The 17,669-nt window shown below is 42.6% G+C and overlaps 1 protein-coding gene and 1 long non-coding RNA gene across 6 annotated transcripts in view; one reads left to right on the forward strand and one right to left on the reverse strand.

Moving 5' to 3' along the window:
* Positions 1–9,724, reverse strand: part of LOC110405685 — a 382,975-nt gene extending 373,251 nt beyond the window's left edge. The window contains exon 1 of the long non-coding RNA XR_002443056.1: positions 9,660–9,724. This is a non-coding gene — a long non-coding RNA (uncharacterized LOC110405685). The remainder of the gene's footprint in view (positions 1–9,659) is intronic.
* Positions 9,939–17,669, forward strand: part of MKL2 (MKL1/myocardin like 2) — a 78,036-nt gene continuing 70,305 nt past the window's right edge. For 3 of the 5 annotated variants that reach the window (XM_021411185.1, XM_021411191.1, XM_021411188.1), the window contains exons 1-2: positions 9,939–10,033; positions 13,598–13,649. The gene's annotated coding sequence lies outside the window, so the exon portion shown is untranslated. The other 2 variants (XM_021411186.1, XM_021411187.1) reach the window with 2 other exon arrangements.

Raw genomic sequence — 17,669 nt, forward strand, 5'->3', positions numbered from 1 at the left:
CCTGCTGGTCAGGGAACCTCCTGTGTTCCAGTTTGTGCCCGTTGTCTCTCCTTCTGGCACTGGGGGCCACTGAAGTGAGCCTGGCTCTGTCCTCTTTGCACCCTCCCTTCAGGTGTTTACGCACACTGATGAGATCCCCAGCCTCCTCTTGGCCAGGGGCTGGTGGCACCAGGACTGCGCAGCTGCACTGTAGGTCTGTGTTACATGCTCACAGCATCATTTGAAATTAGTTGAAGTAACAACGTCTTATGGCTTCTTTGAAACTTAGTTCTCATGATTGCTGTGTTTGCACTGTTTTCAGATTCTCTATTCACCTTTCATCTTTCTTACATCTTTCCTATGTTTGGTTTGTTTGGTTTGTTTTCCTTCTCTTATCCTAACTTGATTTCTGTCTGAGTTATCCATGTGTTTGCCCTCAGGAATGCTGCTTCAGTATTACTGCAGTCTGTAATGTCTACTCAGCAGAATTAACGTGGAGCTCTTCTCAAGATGGCTCCTAGTCCAGTACTCCATAGCCAGGGACTTCCATCTGCAACATGTACTTCATTTTCATGTTGGTCTGACTCGAGGTGTGTCACACTTGGACAACTGACATTTAGAGAAAACAGAGCAGCAGCCCATTGGCAGTTCTTGCTAATAAACTTCTTTTCTTTTGGGTATTATGTCTTTGGAAACAGATTAACACCAGACTAAATATAATTAGTTGATGGTACAAGAAATTATGAAACTTTCAAAGCATTTTTTACATACAACAAAATCCTTGGAATCTTAAGCATAGATAGCAGAAGTTGCAATTTTTCTTGTGACCTTTATATCTCATATCCTTTTTAATGTACCAGAGTAATACAACTGTCAAACTTTCAGAGCCTAAAATAACTCACATTCCTTCATTATCATTTATATCAGGACTAAGGAGACCTAAACCAACCAAGGCTATTAACACATAGTACACTTCTAACGTCCACTCAAATTTTCTTTAACAACCGAACCCCTCTACCATGCTCCTCGAGTTGTTAAGGTGCATTTTGTCCTTGCTTCGTCTTTAAAATCAGCGGAAATTAAAAGTTGGGAAAAAGAATCAGAAAAAAACACAGCAACCACTGTGTATTTGTATTAAACTATTACCTGATTCTAACTGCCAACGTGTATTTTTTTACAGATGCATTCTGAAGTGTCTCAACCCACTTTTTTTGTAACTGACAGAATGTTGTACTATATTTATTAGGCTTGCAGACTGAAAGTTTGAGATGAGAGATTCCTCTTACGGAACGGTCACATACTCAGATCACCTTCGGCTATACCACAGCAACAGAAATCTAGAGATCCTTCAAGAGGCCTGCCCATGCCAAATAAAAAAAAACCTCCTAGAAACTTTTGAGGACTGTTCTACTGCAAATCTCTGTGTCAGGTGCTAATCTATAAATAAAGTCTTTTGAGATGGTGAAGATATTTCAACTGCTGCCTTGACTATACTTCATATAACTAGGAGCATTATATTGCACATCACTCACTGACAAATCATAATCAGGATTTTATTTTTGACTAATATCTACTTCACGTGACCATTTGAACAAATAATTGTGATCTTAATCTTTTCCACAATGTGTTACTAACACTAAAATGTGATTATTTTTTCTTTCTCAGCCACATCGGCTTCTTAGGGATTCCTGCCATAGTTCAGGTGGCTTAAATACCACATGCATTGTTACCCCAAACAGAGAGAATTCAAGTCACATCCACCAGGAATCTGACTTTCCTTTATTCACTAGCAACTTTGCAATTAATGTGTAACCTTACACATATGCATTTGCACATGTGCTATGCACAGTGTCTGCCATGTTGAGTAATATGATCCTGTATATCTTTAATGTCTGTCTCTGAAAATGACCCTGAAAAAGTAAGCTAAGCCCATCCTGTTTCTATATATAGAAAAGTGTTTGTTTAATTGGTGCACCAAGAATAAATAATGAGGTAATTCTGAAGATCATTTCCAGAACAGTCAGCTAGAATTGTTCCTACAACTCAGAGCTGCTTCCTCTCCTCTGTGTTTTGGGTGGGTTTTTTTGTTTTGTTTTGTCTTTGTTTTGGTTTTTGTTTTCTTTTGTTTTTTGAAATGGTTTCATTGTCTGAAGAAGCACAGCCTTTTATCTAAATGCAAGCTTAGGAATGGTACACTATTTCAAGAAAAAGCATTCTGCACATCAGTGGATTTTTGGGATGTTTGTTTACTGAAGATAAAAACTGTTAAAAGCTTTAATCCAAAAACTAAATTTAAGGATTCTAACCAGACTGGGGGAAGTATTCTTAGTCAGCTAGGGCAGACAATCATCACATTTTTTTAAAGGAATCAAACAGGAACTTTAGAGCTTCCAACTGCCCCAAACCAAGAATAGTTAATAAGTAATATTTATAAAATATTTTTTTTAAACCTGGGGTACAAGTAATTTCCTAAAGCAAATCAAACCTAAAAAGAAAAGCAACCTTGTGCTCTTTGAAGTCATGCAAAAAGACATGAAAAGTCAAACTGGGTCATCAGGGTGTGAGAAGTCACAGAGGGGGGGGTTACAGCAAGAGCTGGTGAATGGTGCTAGTTGAGACTGAAGTACGAGCTTGATGAAATGGCCATGTATAGAATCAGAGAATGGCTTGGGTTGGAAGAGACCTCAAGGACCAAGTTCCAACCTCCCTGCCACAGCCAGGCTGCCAGCCACTAGATCAAGTACTAGATCAGATTGCCCAGAGCCCCATCCAACCTGGCCTTGAACACCTCCAGGGACAGAGCATCCACAGCCTCTCTGGGCAGCCTGTGCCAGCACCTCACCGCTCAGTAAAAAACTCACCCCTAACATCCAATCTAAATCTCTCTTCCTTTAGTTTAAAACCATTTCCCCTTGTCTATCACTATCTACCCATGTAAGTTGATTCCCCTCCTGTTTATAATTTCCCTTTAAATACTAGAAGGCCGCAATGAGGTCTTCCCAGAGCGTTCTCTTTCCCAGGCTGATAAAGCCTGGTTCCTTCAGCCTATCTTCATAGGAGAGGTGCTCCAGCCTTCTGATCATCTTCATGACCCTCCTCTGGGCCCTCTCCAGCAGCTCCACACACATTTATGTCTTGGTCCATAAGGATAAGTACACATTACGTGCAGCATTATGGGAAAGAAAACTGAAATCTCCAGCTGAATCACAGCTGCAGCTGCACAAGTATTGCTGATGATAAACCTAGGCTGCACGACTCAACCAGCCACATAGTTCTCATCTCAAGCAGAAAAGGGACATGAAAAGGATGGTGCTTAGAAGGTAGGATGAACATGAATAATTAATTTTCAGGGAGTGCAAAATGGTGTGATCACCTTCAGATTTCTCCCATTTGTTGCTAAGCAGCATACTTTAGTCACAAGCTCTGACTTAAAAAATGAACGGCAGCCTCCGCACGTTCTGCTATCTTTACATTTTAAACTGTTCTTTTTCCAAGCTTTCATTGTAACAAATAAAAATGCTTTAACAAAATAAGATGGCATGGAGATATTTGAACCCCTTGGTTTTCCGCTGGCGGTGGTGAATTAATTGTATTAATTCTTTCAATGCATATTAAGAATGTTTTCCCAGTGATCAGTCACACATTTGACGCCCTGGGCATTCTGACAGAAATTAAATCAACTAACTCTGTATGAGAAATCCTCGCTCATTTAATTAGCCGTAAGCAGCTGGCTGCCAGTGTTCCAAGACTAAACACCAAACATCCCCACAGCAGATATCCTCTCCTCAAACGCTTTGATGCACTACCAGAAATGTCACCAAATTCTAATTCTCAAAGACCAAGGGAAGCAACTGACAAGGAGTTCAGGATCTTTCATAAACTGTAGCCTATTCAGAAACCACGCTTAGCTCTCGTATTTCTGCAATTTAAACACACTGCACTTGCAATTCAGTTAAACAACAGGAGTCGACACTTTAAAGTATGAATTAACCATCAGCTTCATCGTCTTTGATATTCACAAAATAACCAAATTTTGAAGTAAGGTAACACTGAGAGCCCTGCAGACTATGTGATCTGGAGCAGAAGGCCATTCTAAGATTCTATGAAGATGCTTTCCAAAACGGGAAAGAACGTATTCAGTAGTTTCAGCAGGGCTTTTCCTGTATTTCTAAGGAAAGGACAGAACATTTTTGCAAGGCCTGCTAAACTGGCATCGTGGTGATGAATAATATTCCTTGTACCTAGTCCCTTTGCTGGATGGGGACAATAAGTATTACTATCAGGGGCTTTTCTTTGTGTGTTTGTTGCCAGTGGCAAGAAGACTGAACAGAGATTCTGGAGTCCCCTGCAGAAATACAGAATCTATCTTCAGCTTGCTAGAAAAGCAGTCCCTAAAGGCAGACCCAGAAGGCTTCCCAAGTCTCTTCAGCTATTTGCAGCAGCCTTCAGCACTGCACAGCTAACAGCTGCTTCTCATACAAGTGCTGCCTCAAATCCACACACATCAGTCAGTGACTTTCTGTGCCTGTTTCAGGTGCTTCTGCACTGACAGCATCACAGCTGTCAGCTATCGAACCCCACACTGCAGCTCTGCTTCCCAAACTCCAAGCAACCGCATTGTTTTGCCACTGATTGGACCACCCATATTTAGGGTAAGGAAGATTGCCCATCAAAGGTGTTGCTTCCATGTTAGCTAAAATACAGTGCAAAAATAGATTGAACAACCCAGGCGCTTATATTCACCTACATCCTGTGATCTTAGGAGAAAGGAGTCATTTTTACAGTGCGTAGAACATTTTCTTCGTTCTTATCTTGACCTCAGGCCTTTAAAGAATGTATTGGAATACAGTAATTACTATTTAGATGAGACTGACAGAAGATTATTAACAATAAGACAATTAACCTCCTAGTTTCAAAATAGCCTGCTCAATTGTAGTGCAACTGCACTACTGTTCTGTGGTCCTGCAAGTTACATGGCAAAATTGTGATATTTACTCAATGCATTCTACCAAAAAATAGAATATCCCACATAAAAGACACAGCTGGCATTATATGCTATGGGAGCTAAATCTACTAATTGCATTTATCTTTCTCTGGATAACTCAAATCTTTGAGGATATAAACTGCCTAAAATGATTGAAGTGCAGAGATAATAGGTATTTGCTAATGTATCTCCCACTTAAAGACCTACCCAGAGAAATGGGAACTAATCTCTTTGCACAGCGAAAATAAGGCAAGCACCTCTGCAGTGTTAATAGAAAACTTCCCTTTTGTTCAGACACGATCAAAATTTCCTACAAGCAACTTCTACAGCCACATCCTGCAATGAACTTCCCAGGCTTCACTTGGCTTCCTTTGGGGACTATGTATGCTCCATATAGATGCTGGAAAAACTGGAATTACTTTCTGACAAAAATACCTGCAGCAATGAAGAAGCATTATAAAATGTTCTTCCCACTAAATGGATCCTAATAACACATAATTAAAATCCTTACAGGCTAATCATTCAGTAAGCATTAATTATGAGCCAAAAAAACTCAAACACTGTGTACTAGCTGGAACCTGAGCAGGAGAAAAAAAAGAAAAAGAAGCGATTCATTGGTGCTCCCGGGTAAAGGCAGATTTACAGAAATACTCTGAAATGTGTAATTTTTTATCCCATGCACTGAAATGTATTTTATGGTCATGAACACATTGTTTCCTGTGCTTCCATGACGGTGTATTTCCAACATGTTCTACAATGGTATTTAAAGAAGTCTGAATTGCTTCAAGATACCCTTATGACGATTAAAAAAAAATTGTATTTTTATGCTAAGTAGAACTCATTTCTGCAAAGCAGTGCAGAGGTGCGATACACTTCATCTGAGAGGGTGCTAATTGTGGTTGGCAAGGTAACTCATGAATAAAAGCTTGTCTCTAAGGCAGCACAAGTTTGGCTACATTTTAAACAAAGTACTTCAGTCATTTGTATTAGAAGATAGAAGCTTCAAGTGCTTTCTTGAGAAGAGCAATGAGCTGCAGCTGAGCATCACCATGCCTGGAGATAGGGATAATGAAAAAAAAACATTACCTGAATACATACACCAACTTTTTTTTTAATTATTTGCTAGAATTTACACTAGTACTGGAAATGGGATTTTACTGACCGGTGTACATGGAATTCCTTCCCAGGATGCGCGTGCGATTCTTTTATGTAGTTACCAAATACTTACATATCAGAAAAAGAAAAATAGATTAGAAGACCTGCTGAACGCAGGCATGTCAAGACAGCGTGCTTCTATAAACAACAGCAGCAAGTTACTATTTATAATTAGTCAAAGGGATGCACTGGTTATAGCATTTGCAACAGTGAAATTATCAACTCACATATGGCCTTGTTTTCTGGAAGACTGATAATGAAACCTGTCATTCCGAGACGCTTAGGAAAGAACTGCTGGAAAGTTTCTGGAAGATGCAAATGACTGCGCGGTGTCACACTGCATGAGACTCTACAGACACGCCTCAGACAAACCCTGATGACTTCACCAGCACGGCTTGTACTCGACAGGACTTTGACATGTGCAAAAATGCACAATACTATAGATATTACTTTGGTAATTTTGTGCTAATTACATTAATTACAGAATACGTTTACTGTGTGCTTTAATGAATGTTCTCCCATTAACAAAACCGAACAGTGCCTACATTTCTAGAAGAAATTCTTTATGTAATACCTGTTAGAGAACCAAAAGCATAGGTCGTTTCTGATTTTTTTGCATTGTTTCTTTAAACATTATCCTTCCATAAAATACAGCTTTCAATTTCATGATGAAATAAGTACTCATCATAAATCACAACAAATATTTAATTTGTGCAATAATTTGATTTTTAAAATACTGATATTCTCTTATTTGCCTGTTTCTCATAACCAGTAGTTTATAGCAACAAAACAGTGCTGCAACAGAATGACAGGTCCGTCCTTTCAGACAACAGCTTTACTCTATTAGTTTAAATCATTCCACCTCTGTTCGTTACGCTTATTTCTGTTGCAAGTAAGGGAACATAGAGCTCATTGTTATTCTTGGAGGCAAACGCCAAGTTCTGTGACTGAACTTCTCTGCAGTGAGAAGGAAGTGCCACAAATGTTTGTGCCCGAGACAGGAAAGGCGGTGCTCCAAGTCAAGAGCTATTGTGATGAGCTGGACAATTTCCATTGAGAGATGACACGGGAGATATCATTATCGAGAAGTTCTTTCTTTCTTTAAATGCATCCTCCTTTCCATGCATTAGCTAGCATCCAAACACCTTCAAGAAATGAGCATCACCCGTGTTTAATGTGAACCTTCTAATACAACTTTTTTTCTGATACTTCCTTTCTTCAGGTTTTCAGCACTACACAGTATTCCTTACCGCGTAAAACTCAGTTATTCCACAGTATCAACCACGTCCATACCATTCTAATACATTAATTACTGATGCTTCAATACTTGCACGAGTTGAAATAACTAAATAATCGATGCTGCATGCGACATTGGAAAGATTTTGCATCTCTTGCACAAGTACATGCTTGTTTCCATATATTACGTATGCTCTGTAAGGAGGCAAAGCATTTCTGAACTAATGACGTAATTTCTATTTTTACACACAAGACAGAAATATGAATAAACGCTGCTGTCACCTGAAATCACAGATAATTCTTTTTCTCTGATTTTGCAGTCCTATGAATTATTTGGCTAACTTAAATGTAGAACAAAAAGGTGAAGAGGCAGACTGAACTTTGTCAGCTTAATCTTTCCATACACAGGGTTTGCTTGCGTTTGTTTTGAGGAGAACAGAAAATAAATGATTTTTATTGTGAATGGACACCAACTTGAGTAAGATGAAAAGAGCAAATACTCCTATTATTCACTGTATCTGAAGGGGAGAAAAGGACATAACCTGATTTATCTGGCGTAATTATCTGACAACTCATTTTCAGTACCATTCATGCTCAAAGTTCTTCACTAGAATTTACTGTTTTCCCCCATTACTTTAGGTTTTGTGTGCACCAATGAATACGTAGGTGGAGATCTTTTGTTTAATTATTAGTTTTCCTAGAACTCTCTAGACTAACTTTTTACTCCCAAAACATTAAACAATAAGGATTTTAATGGAGCAATACCAATTTTGACGGACGACGTAGGCACGGTCATTGCAATGACTTGGTGAAGCCTCCTTGATTTGTCCCTAGAAACTGAACGTGAAAGACAGATGTTTCAGTGTTCAGCTGAATCCCTGGTACTGGGATGAATACCTGCGCTGAAACTCAAACAGTAAGAATCAGTTTGCAAATGCAGTTCATTACTAATTACTAATTTCTGACTATGGGAAAAGTATCTTTTTGTTGAAAAAGTTCCTTGAACTAAAGGAACTGCAGAGGTTTCTTAAGGTGTGTATGTCTTCCTACTTCCCTGTAACACACATCTCTGACACTTTTTCTGCCACTTTTGTTAATGACAATAGCTGTTTGGTCACATGTAATAATTTGTCCTGAGTTTAGAGGACCATTTCTCTCAACATGAGGACATGATGTTTGGGCACAATAGTTATTCGCTGAACTAGTACGTTTGTCAGTTTTCTGCTTTATCTTTCAAAGTTTTAGGATCTTCTCCAAACAACATAATGGCAAAGCAGGATTAAGATCTTAATCCCTGTGCCAGGCATTTGTGCAAGAAAATGGTAAGTTTAGATATAGGTTGTTTTTATTCAGTGTCACCTTGTTTTGTAATCCCGATTTATTAAATGGCACACATTACACTGCATACATATTAGTAGTTGCTTGCATTGCCAATTCTAACAGCAGACTCACAGCTGAACTATTTTATTCAGAGGCTGACAGAAGTGAACTGGAGTGAACCACAGGTTTTAATGAGATCTTTCCACAGTTCATTGCTGCAACCAGGTCATCGCTGTTTTCACTTTGTTTCTGAAATTGGTTGAAATCTGACTAAGTAACTGTAATTTAGAGGAATGTGTAAGGTACGTGCTCTACTTTAAAATGCAAAATAAACAATATCCCTTACAACCCAGCTAATTCAAACAAGCCACGTTTGAAACGTCAAAGTATTAGCCTACAATGAAGCACAGCAGAACGCTGTTTAAAATCGTAAGAAATTTTAAAACTCTCTTTTTTATGTACGTGCGTGTTTTCCGGAATAAAGGCACCAAAAACCTCATTAGAGCCAGGAACCAAGCCGGGCTTCGTTTCCACGAGGCCTCGGCCGGTCACAGCGTCCCGGCGAGCTCCGCGCACCAGAGACAGCAGACAGATCCGCCTCGGGCTGTTCTACCACGTGGCAGCTCAGCTCCTCATCCCCGCGCTAAAAAACAGAACAGAACCGGAGCTGCCGAGCACGGCCGGGCGCGGCGCCGAGCAGCAGCCCCAGCTCCTCCATGGCGCAGCGCCGGGAGCACCTGCCCGGCCCCGCGTGCAGGCAGGCTCGGGCAACGCTCGCAGAACGAACGCCTCATTTTTGGAACTGCGCGTTTTCGAGCGCAGGCCGTGATTCTGTAACCTTTCCTGAGAAGCGTGCCGTTCCCCTCCCAGCTGGTGTCATCTCTGGTCAAGCTCAGACGCCTCAACCTTTTAACGCTACGGCCGCGGCTCCGCCGCGCCCCTGCACGGCGCGGCCTGCACTCGCACCCCGAGCCTTCCCTCTCACCTCGGGCACCTGAGGGAGCGGCCTCACCTCCCGGCGCGGCGCAGAGGACGGTCCCCGAGCGCGGGCACCGCCTTGGGGCGGGGCCAACGGCCACTACGGGGTGCGGCGGCGCCCCGCGGGCCGCGGGGGAAAGAGTTTGGGGGACGTCCGGAGCGGCGCGCGGAGCTACGGCCGGGCCCGTCAGGGGGCGCGCGGTGCCCGGAAGCAGCGGCCCCAACCCCCGCCCCCACTCGTGTGAGACGGGGCCGCACGGCGGCAGCGCGCGCGCGCGAGCCTCCCCGCCCCCGCCCGAGGGCCAACCGCCGGGGCGCGCGCCCAGGGGCGGTCTCGGCCGCGGAGCTCGCGAGAGGACATGTCCGCGGCGTCGGGCGAGGGTGAGTGGGTGAGACAGACAGACACAGAGAGAGAGAGAGAGGGTGGGAGGGCGCGTGCGAGCGAGGGGGGGGGGCGGGCGGGCGGTGCTGCCGCCCAGCCGGGCTCGTCCACGCGGGGTCCGCGCCTCAGGTGCGGGCGCGGCGCCGGCTCGGCGTCGGCCGGCGAAGGGGCCGCGGGACGGCCCCTGAGGGGAGCGCGGCGAGCGGCACCGCGGCCCGTTGCCCCCGCCCGGCCCCTGGGTAGGCCGCCCGCACGCCTGGGCCAGAGCCATCTTAAAGAGGCTGAGGCGTGTGGCGGCGCGCCTCGCCGCCGTGGCCGGGCGCCAGCGGGGGCGGCCGCCCGCCGTGCTGCTGCGGGCCCCGAGCGGAGCGCCCTCCTCCCGCCGGCGGAGGGCGGTGTCCCCTCGGCGGCCGCCCCGCTCCGCAGGTGGCTGCCGGGCCGGGCCCGCGGCGCGCCCTGGAGCGGTGCCCGTCTGCCCCCTGCCCGCGTGGGGCGGTCACGGACTTACTCCTTTTTTCTTCTGTCAAGGACGCGGAAGCTGATGGGTGAGGAGCCGGGCCTGTGCCGTGCTTCGGGCCGAGGGCAGAAAGACATCTGCAGGGCCCGGCCGTAGACATAAGTGGGTTAAATGAAAGCTTTGCCTTCCTCGGAGCGCTGAGGCTGAATGATCTGGTGGTCATCGCCCAGATCTGCTCCTGCGGTCAAGTCCCTCACCTGTTCAGAAGCCGTTGTACCAGGGAGTGCTGAAGCGTTTGTGTTAGTAGTGAAATAACACGGGTTTTGGGTGGTGCTCGGTTAGCCAGCTCTGCGCAGAGAGCTGCCGCCGTTCCTGCAGGAGCTGTGTGCACTTCTGTGTAGTACAGGTAACGTTTGTGAGGGTGACGGTCTTCTGAATGGAAGGAGCAATGCAAAGCACTCCCCTGCAGTGTTTCCTGTGTCCTGAGGAGGATTTGCCTTCCTTCTGCTTGCAGTTCTTCTGTTGGTTTCTGGGCACACAGTGCATAAAGCTTCCTTATGGGCCATCGAAACGCAGTCGAGAGGGGTAGCGCAAGGGCTTCAGTGGCTGCAGCTGGCACACAGCTGGCTTAAAAAGCTGCAGAATTCAAAATAAAGCAAGTAATCTGTTAATCACTGAGTCAGTATTAGAAAACTACACCTTTATGCGGGTTTCACAGTGGAATCTCATAGCTTTCCTGTCAGGGTCGAAAAGACTTAGATTAACATCAGTCATCTTTTAAGAAAAAAGTAGCTTACGTTTGTACTGTGAGTACAATATGTTCTAAAGTTTGTGCTTATGGGGAGGTGATTGCACTTCTTCCTTACGCTACATCTTTTTTTCCCTTTATGATTGGAAAATGCCATGGTTTTGAATTAATTGGTATTTTAGAGATCTCAACAAAAGCACAGCTGGCGTTTCATGAAGCTTTTTTCTTAATGTTTGACATGCTATCTGCTTCCTTCCTGAATTTTTATTTCCTGTGTAACTAGCTGGGGTTTGCTAGGATTTTGTGGTATAACTTGTGCTTAAAAGCTGACATTATCAGTGCTACCAGGTAATCACACCAATTGTTAAATAGAAGTATGGAACCAGAAAATCTTTAGAATGTTACTGAAAGTGCAGCGCAACTTTCATGACTTCGCTGTATTTGGAGAAGAGTAGAAAATGGGACTTAAAGTGGATTTTTAGAAGCAGTCATCCAGTAACATGAAAACCACTGGTGGGATTCTGCTAAATGAGTTGGGGAAAAAAAAAAGAAAGAAAGCTTTGGAGGTGGAGGTTTATACACAGACATGTGGCCAAATTTGACAACTCTTGCTTGTCAGCCTAGAAATCAGCATAGATAACTGATGATATTATTATGGATTCATGCAATATTGGATAGGGAATATACTCAGTAATTGAGTTTTTTTGTTTGTGTGTTTGAGTCTTTAAAAAACAAAAACAATGCACTTAGATTACTGATTAAATAATTACTGTAAGGAGAATTAAATAAATACCGTAAGGAAAGGGGGATACCTTTTATGATAGCTTTTTTTTTTTAACTGTAGTTCATTTTGATCATAGAATCATAGAATCACAAGGTTGGAAAAGACCTACAAGATCACCTAGTCCAACCATCCACCTACCACCAATAACCCCACTAAACCATGTCTCTCAACAATGTCTAAACGTTTCTTGAACACCTCCAGGGATGGTGACTCCACCACCTCCCTGGGCAGCCCATTCCAGTGCCTGACCACTCTTTCACAAAAGTAGTATTTCCTATTGTCCAGTCTAAATCTCCCCTGGTGCAGCTTGAGGCCATTCCCCCTCGTCCTGTCACCAGTTACAGGAGAGAAGAGGCTGACCCCCAGCTCACTACAACCTCCCTTCAGGTAGTTACAGAGAGCGATGAGGTCTCCCCTGAGCCTCCTCTTCTCCAGACTGAACAATCCCAGCTCCCTCAGCCGCTCCTCATAAGCCCTGTGCTCCAGACCCCTCACCAGCTCCGTTGCCCTCCTCTGAACACGCTCCAGGGCCTCAATGTCTTTTTTGCAGTGAGGGGCCCAAAACTGGACACAGTACTCGAGGTGGGGCCTCAACTGTGCTGTTCATTTTGATATTTATCCTTTAACCTCTTCCCTTGTATCTGTTTTTTTGTGTTATGTTTTTTAACCTCCTTCTTTGATAGGTATAGAAGCCGTAACATCAACTTCAGCCTCTGGGCATGCAAGCCTTTAAAAGAAGGATAATACAATCTGTTAGGACTCATCTCTCAGAACAGTAATGAATTTGGGTAGTTGAGTTGTCTGGGACATTTTGATACCTATGGAATCAAAACCAAAACTGGAATACCTCATTAATGGTGTATGAAAAAGCATTTGATGTATGCCAGCCTTCAAGATAACTGTGATTTTTGAACTTTGCTAAATATAGTACACAGTAGGTTTCTGCTGACATAATCATATGCGTATATACATAGATGTCTGTGTATTCTATAATGTGCTAATAAATGACGATTGAACAAATGTTTGAATTATCAAAGCATAAAGCTAAAATACGCTTGTTATTAGTTTCCTTTTTCTTTAGAGGTTCATTTGTATTGGAATCTGTAGGTAACTAAAATAAGTTTCTGTTAATACATGAAGTTACAGTGAATAAATATAACGAGCAGTTAAACTTTGAAGTGTGAAGACATTCCAGCTGTAAAGGATTATGCAAGTAGGACTTGAAGGAGCTAGAACTTGTTTTGTGTACTGTGCTTGGGTTGGAAGGGGTGGGTGGTGCATCGCTAGCACTGTTACCCTTGCCAGAGGTAACTGGAAAAACAAATAACTGGTGTGTTGGAATTTGAGCCATGATATGAAAGGTGCTGAAGAGTGAAGTTACAACGTACTGAAATTAGTTTACCTTAAGGATTTTTAACGCAGGAAGATACTTTTATGTTGAAGTGCAAAGGCTAAGAAAGAAAAACTGAAGTTAACGTTTTAAGTTCTTGAGTGAAATGGTATATGTAACTTTTAAGATAATCCTTGTGACATCTTTCATGATCTTTGTTTTTCTTATCTTTTCCATTTACCAGAAATGTGCTGAAAACAGACACTACAGAGGACACTACAGGAGGAAGATCCAAGGTAAGTGCTGCATCTCAAAAACGATTGAAATTTCTTTAACACAGGTTTTTTAATTAATGAAACTGTAGTATGAAATTTCTATTTTTTAATGAGCCGTGTATCACTTTAAATTGTACTGATTTTATAATCCTGGTAAAGTTGATGGTTTTTCATATAAAAATGTTTTTTCTCATGCAAAAAAAATTACAGATATGATTAAATCATGTATTCTCTTTTTTTTGAAGATTGTCATCCTTACAAGCGTTTGCAGATTTTTGCAGACTGTTTCCAAATGTTAGTGGCATTTTGTTTATATTTAACAACTTCTCAGCAGTGACTCAGGCTACTCTACTAGCAGGGCACGTTACAGCACGCCACTTCCGGACTGCCACCGTACCAATGTGTTCTGATTAAATAGATCCTGTTGTAGATGAAGACGGGAAGCTGCCTTCTCACAGGGAGTAACTGAGAACATTGCAGTAGGATTGTTCTTCAATGTTAGGAAGACTAAACATTCAAGCAGCTTAGTACAATAAGGAAACGGGTTATGTCAGCTTAAACATTTGCTGTTTAGAAATGGAATGCTTCCGGTGTTTAGCTGCTACAGAATTGGTGAAAATTCTGATCCCGCTCCCTGTCTCACCATCTTTTGTATGGGAAGGAGAAGGGATTTTGTTACTGGAAGAAGGAAGGGCAGTTTTGTTTTTCAAATAACCCAGGCAGAGCACCAAGCTTAAACCCTCCTTGATTATTTCTGCTGAGGCCCTTCTAAGATAAAACAGAGCATTACTCCATCTCTACTGAAAAAGCCAGACAAATTTTATGGCTAAGAATTGCTCCAGAGACTGCAAGAAGAGCATGAAGTACAAAATCTCCTGGATACATGCAGAAGGTAGTATGCGTCTTGAGCACTGATGTATTCCAACAAATCTGCTTACAGCCTTAGCCAAACTAGAATCTACCACTGGAGTATCCCAGCTAGATGATGGAATGTGGTGAGAATAAGCATGTGTGCAGTCTGACTTAAAAAGCAAGGACAATTTCCAGAATTTAGTAATAATTTTTAAGTATGGCTGTAAGAGTGTGGTGGTCTGCCTTTATGCAAACTTGCCGTTCATGTAACCACACTGACTGATGGGGTAAGTTTGACTTTCCTAGTGTGTAAATGCTATTGTGATACTTCATGGAATCACATTTCTTCCCTGTTCTTAAAATGCAGTGAAAGTTACCAATAATGCACTTGGAAATATTCAGCTTAACATTTCTCTATGCTTCACCTAATCACTTGTGGAAGTCTTTTGCTTTTTTGGTGGAAGAGAACCTGACATGTGACTTGGCTGGCTTCTAGAGGGTTTTTAATTGGATGGTGCTATCTCCTGCTTTGCCTGTAATTTTTTTTTTTTTTTTTGACAAGTTAGCCGCCTTCTGAGAGAAGTATCTCAACTAATTTTATAACAGTACTCACAAGTTTGATGTTTAGTAGAGAAATCCTCATCAGAGAGAGCTCTGATTGGCAGCAGCTGTCTGGGCATTCAGAAGTATTCACTCTGGACTTGCCATATAGGACACGTTGTCATTTGTCTAGCAAGGCTGGCAAGTGAGGCACAGTTGGGAAACTGGAGTTACAAATAAGAATTTAGAAGACAGAGAACACAAGTTTGTAGGAAACAACCTTATAATTTCCACTGCTCTTGGAACAAATTTGTCAGTATCTGACGTTATAAAACATTAACATATCTATCTCAGAATTGAAAAAAACCCTGATAGTTGTTTACCGCTGCATCAAGAGTAATGATGTATTTCCAGTATGACTTTCTTATCCTGTGTGGCTGCCTGTCAGTGACAACAGAATCCCCTAACTAATTCTTAAAGATGGACAAGGTCAGCCTGAATAAGCTAATGGAGGAAACGGGAGGTTAAATCACTCAACTGTACGTACTTAGAAGAAAGAAGTTGTGGAAGCTTGAACTGTTAACAAATCGCTAGTTTTCAGGGAGAGTAATCTCATTTGATAAGCACTTAGCTCTAAAATCAGTAGCAAATGAAGAAATGGACTAATAAAATCAAAATACTACTTCAGTTTTTGTTGTATGATTTCAAATCACTTTTAAATTCTTACTTAACTGTTCTATCAAAAAAGGCAAGTGTAGCATTAGAAAAGAAAAAATTATGATAGTAGAATGGAAGGTACCAAATGAAAATGTAGTCGTGGTCCACTTGAATGTTCTAGAATTACACTAGTGAAAATACAGAGGTCACTCCAAAAGTAATACCTCCTAATTATTTCAATGGAAACTACAACAGACTCAAAGAGCACAATAACACTATTTGAGAGAGCAAATTTTCAGCTACAAAACACTGTTTTTCAACATAGTCACCACCATTAGTTATGCATTTTTGCCAGTGATAAATAAGAGCCTGCATGCCATGCTCGTGAAAACCTGCATGGCCATCTGGAATGTGACTGTTGCCACCCCTGAAACGCACCACCCACAGCCTCACTGCGCTGACACCCGCTGTTCAGTCTCCATAAATATTCAGCAAGCATTGATGAATGTCAATGGGGCCATTTTTTCTCCATAGAGGAATTCGGTTCCACCCCTTTGCTCCATCCACGTTCTGTCAGAGTGCCCCTCTGCTGCCATCTGTCACACGGCACCAACATGTCACGGAATGGTGGTGGGAAGCTTCAGCCTCTGCTGCCATCCCACCAGCATCCGCCTCTGAGGTCATGGGCTGACATCATGAAATAGCAGGCATCACTTTCAGAGCAGCCCCTGTATTAAATTATTGTCTCTTTCTAATCACTGTGTAGTGTTTTGCAATTCTACTCCATACTAAAGGTAAATATGAACAGTCCTCTCTTTTTCTGTAGTTGCACTGCACCTTCTTCTGTGCTGGTTAATAATAATGCTTTCTAGGCATAGTATTCATGGAATCATAGAATTGCTCATGTTTTTGAACGCATTCAGGGATGGTGACTCAACCACCTCCCTGAGGAGCCTGTTCCAATGCTTAACAACCTTGTCTGTAGTGAAGTTTTTCCTGATATCCAACCTAAACCTCCCCTGGTGCAACTTGAGGCCATTTCCCCTTGTCCTGTCACAGTGAGAAGAGCCCAGCCCCGCTCTCACTGCAGTCACCTTTCAGGTATTTGAGGAGAGCAATGAGGTCTCCCCTCAGCCTCCTCTTCCCCAGACAAAACATCCCCAGTTCCTTTAGTCTCTCCTCATAGGGCACGTTCTCCGAGCCCTTCACCACTTATTACCCTTCTTTGGACCTGCTTCAGCACCTCAATGTCCTTTCTGTATTGCGGTGCCCAAAACTGAACACAGTACTTGAGGTGGGGCCTCACCAGTGGGAGTACAGGGGAAATTGTGTTTCATGATAACCAAAATACAGGCTTAGGTAACATGGAACAGTCTGGTGTGCTATTCTGAAGGCAGTGGGGATTGTTCTCATGTATAATTGAAGTGGTGAACTTAACGCCGAATGCTTCAGGCCCACCGAGGCAAGAACTCAGATAAGTGGCCAGGGCTTCTTGCTTTTCCAGCATGAAGCTGGAGGGAAGGTATTTTGCTTTGTTTCTGTCGTGGTAAATACAATGCTAGTTCACTCCATGTCCTGGTTTAGTCTGTCTGCAACCCTTGATTCTTACAGTGAATGAATCTGCTACTCTTTTAGTAACATGCCTGAAAAGATCAACAACTAGAATTAAGCCTATTTGCAAAACAACCATGAACGTTTCATCCTTGTATCTGTAAATTAAATTTTTCTGTGCTGCATCAAGCATAGTGAACTGCTCTTCCTGACATTGGTTCTTGAGCGGTTTTTATCATCTTAGGAGCCTAAATTCCTTAATAGTCACTTTGGAAGAAAAGTTTTTCATGTTTTTCTTTTGCAGTAGAGATTGACAGCTGCTGTAAAATTACTCTGAGGCTCTGTTTAAGCCATCACCGCAAAAATCTTCCATATACTGAATCTCCAAAGCAAATTCCCATTATAGAATTTATTAAATGGTGTTCAGATTATTGTTATTAA

Source organism: Numida meleagris, chromosome 13 (assembly GCF_002078875.1).
Source record: "Numida meleagris isolate 19003 breed g44 Domestic line chromosome 13, NumMel1.0, whole genome shotgun sequence".
Classification (NCBI taxonomy): domain Eukaryota; kingdom Metazoa; phylum Chordata; class Aves; order Galliformes; family Numididae; genus Numida; species Numida meleagris.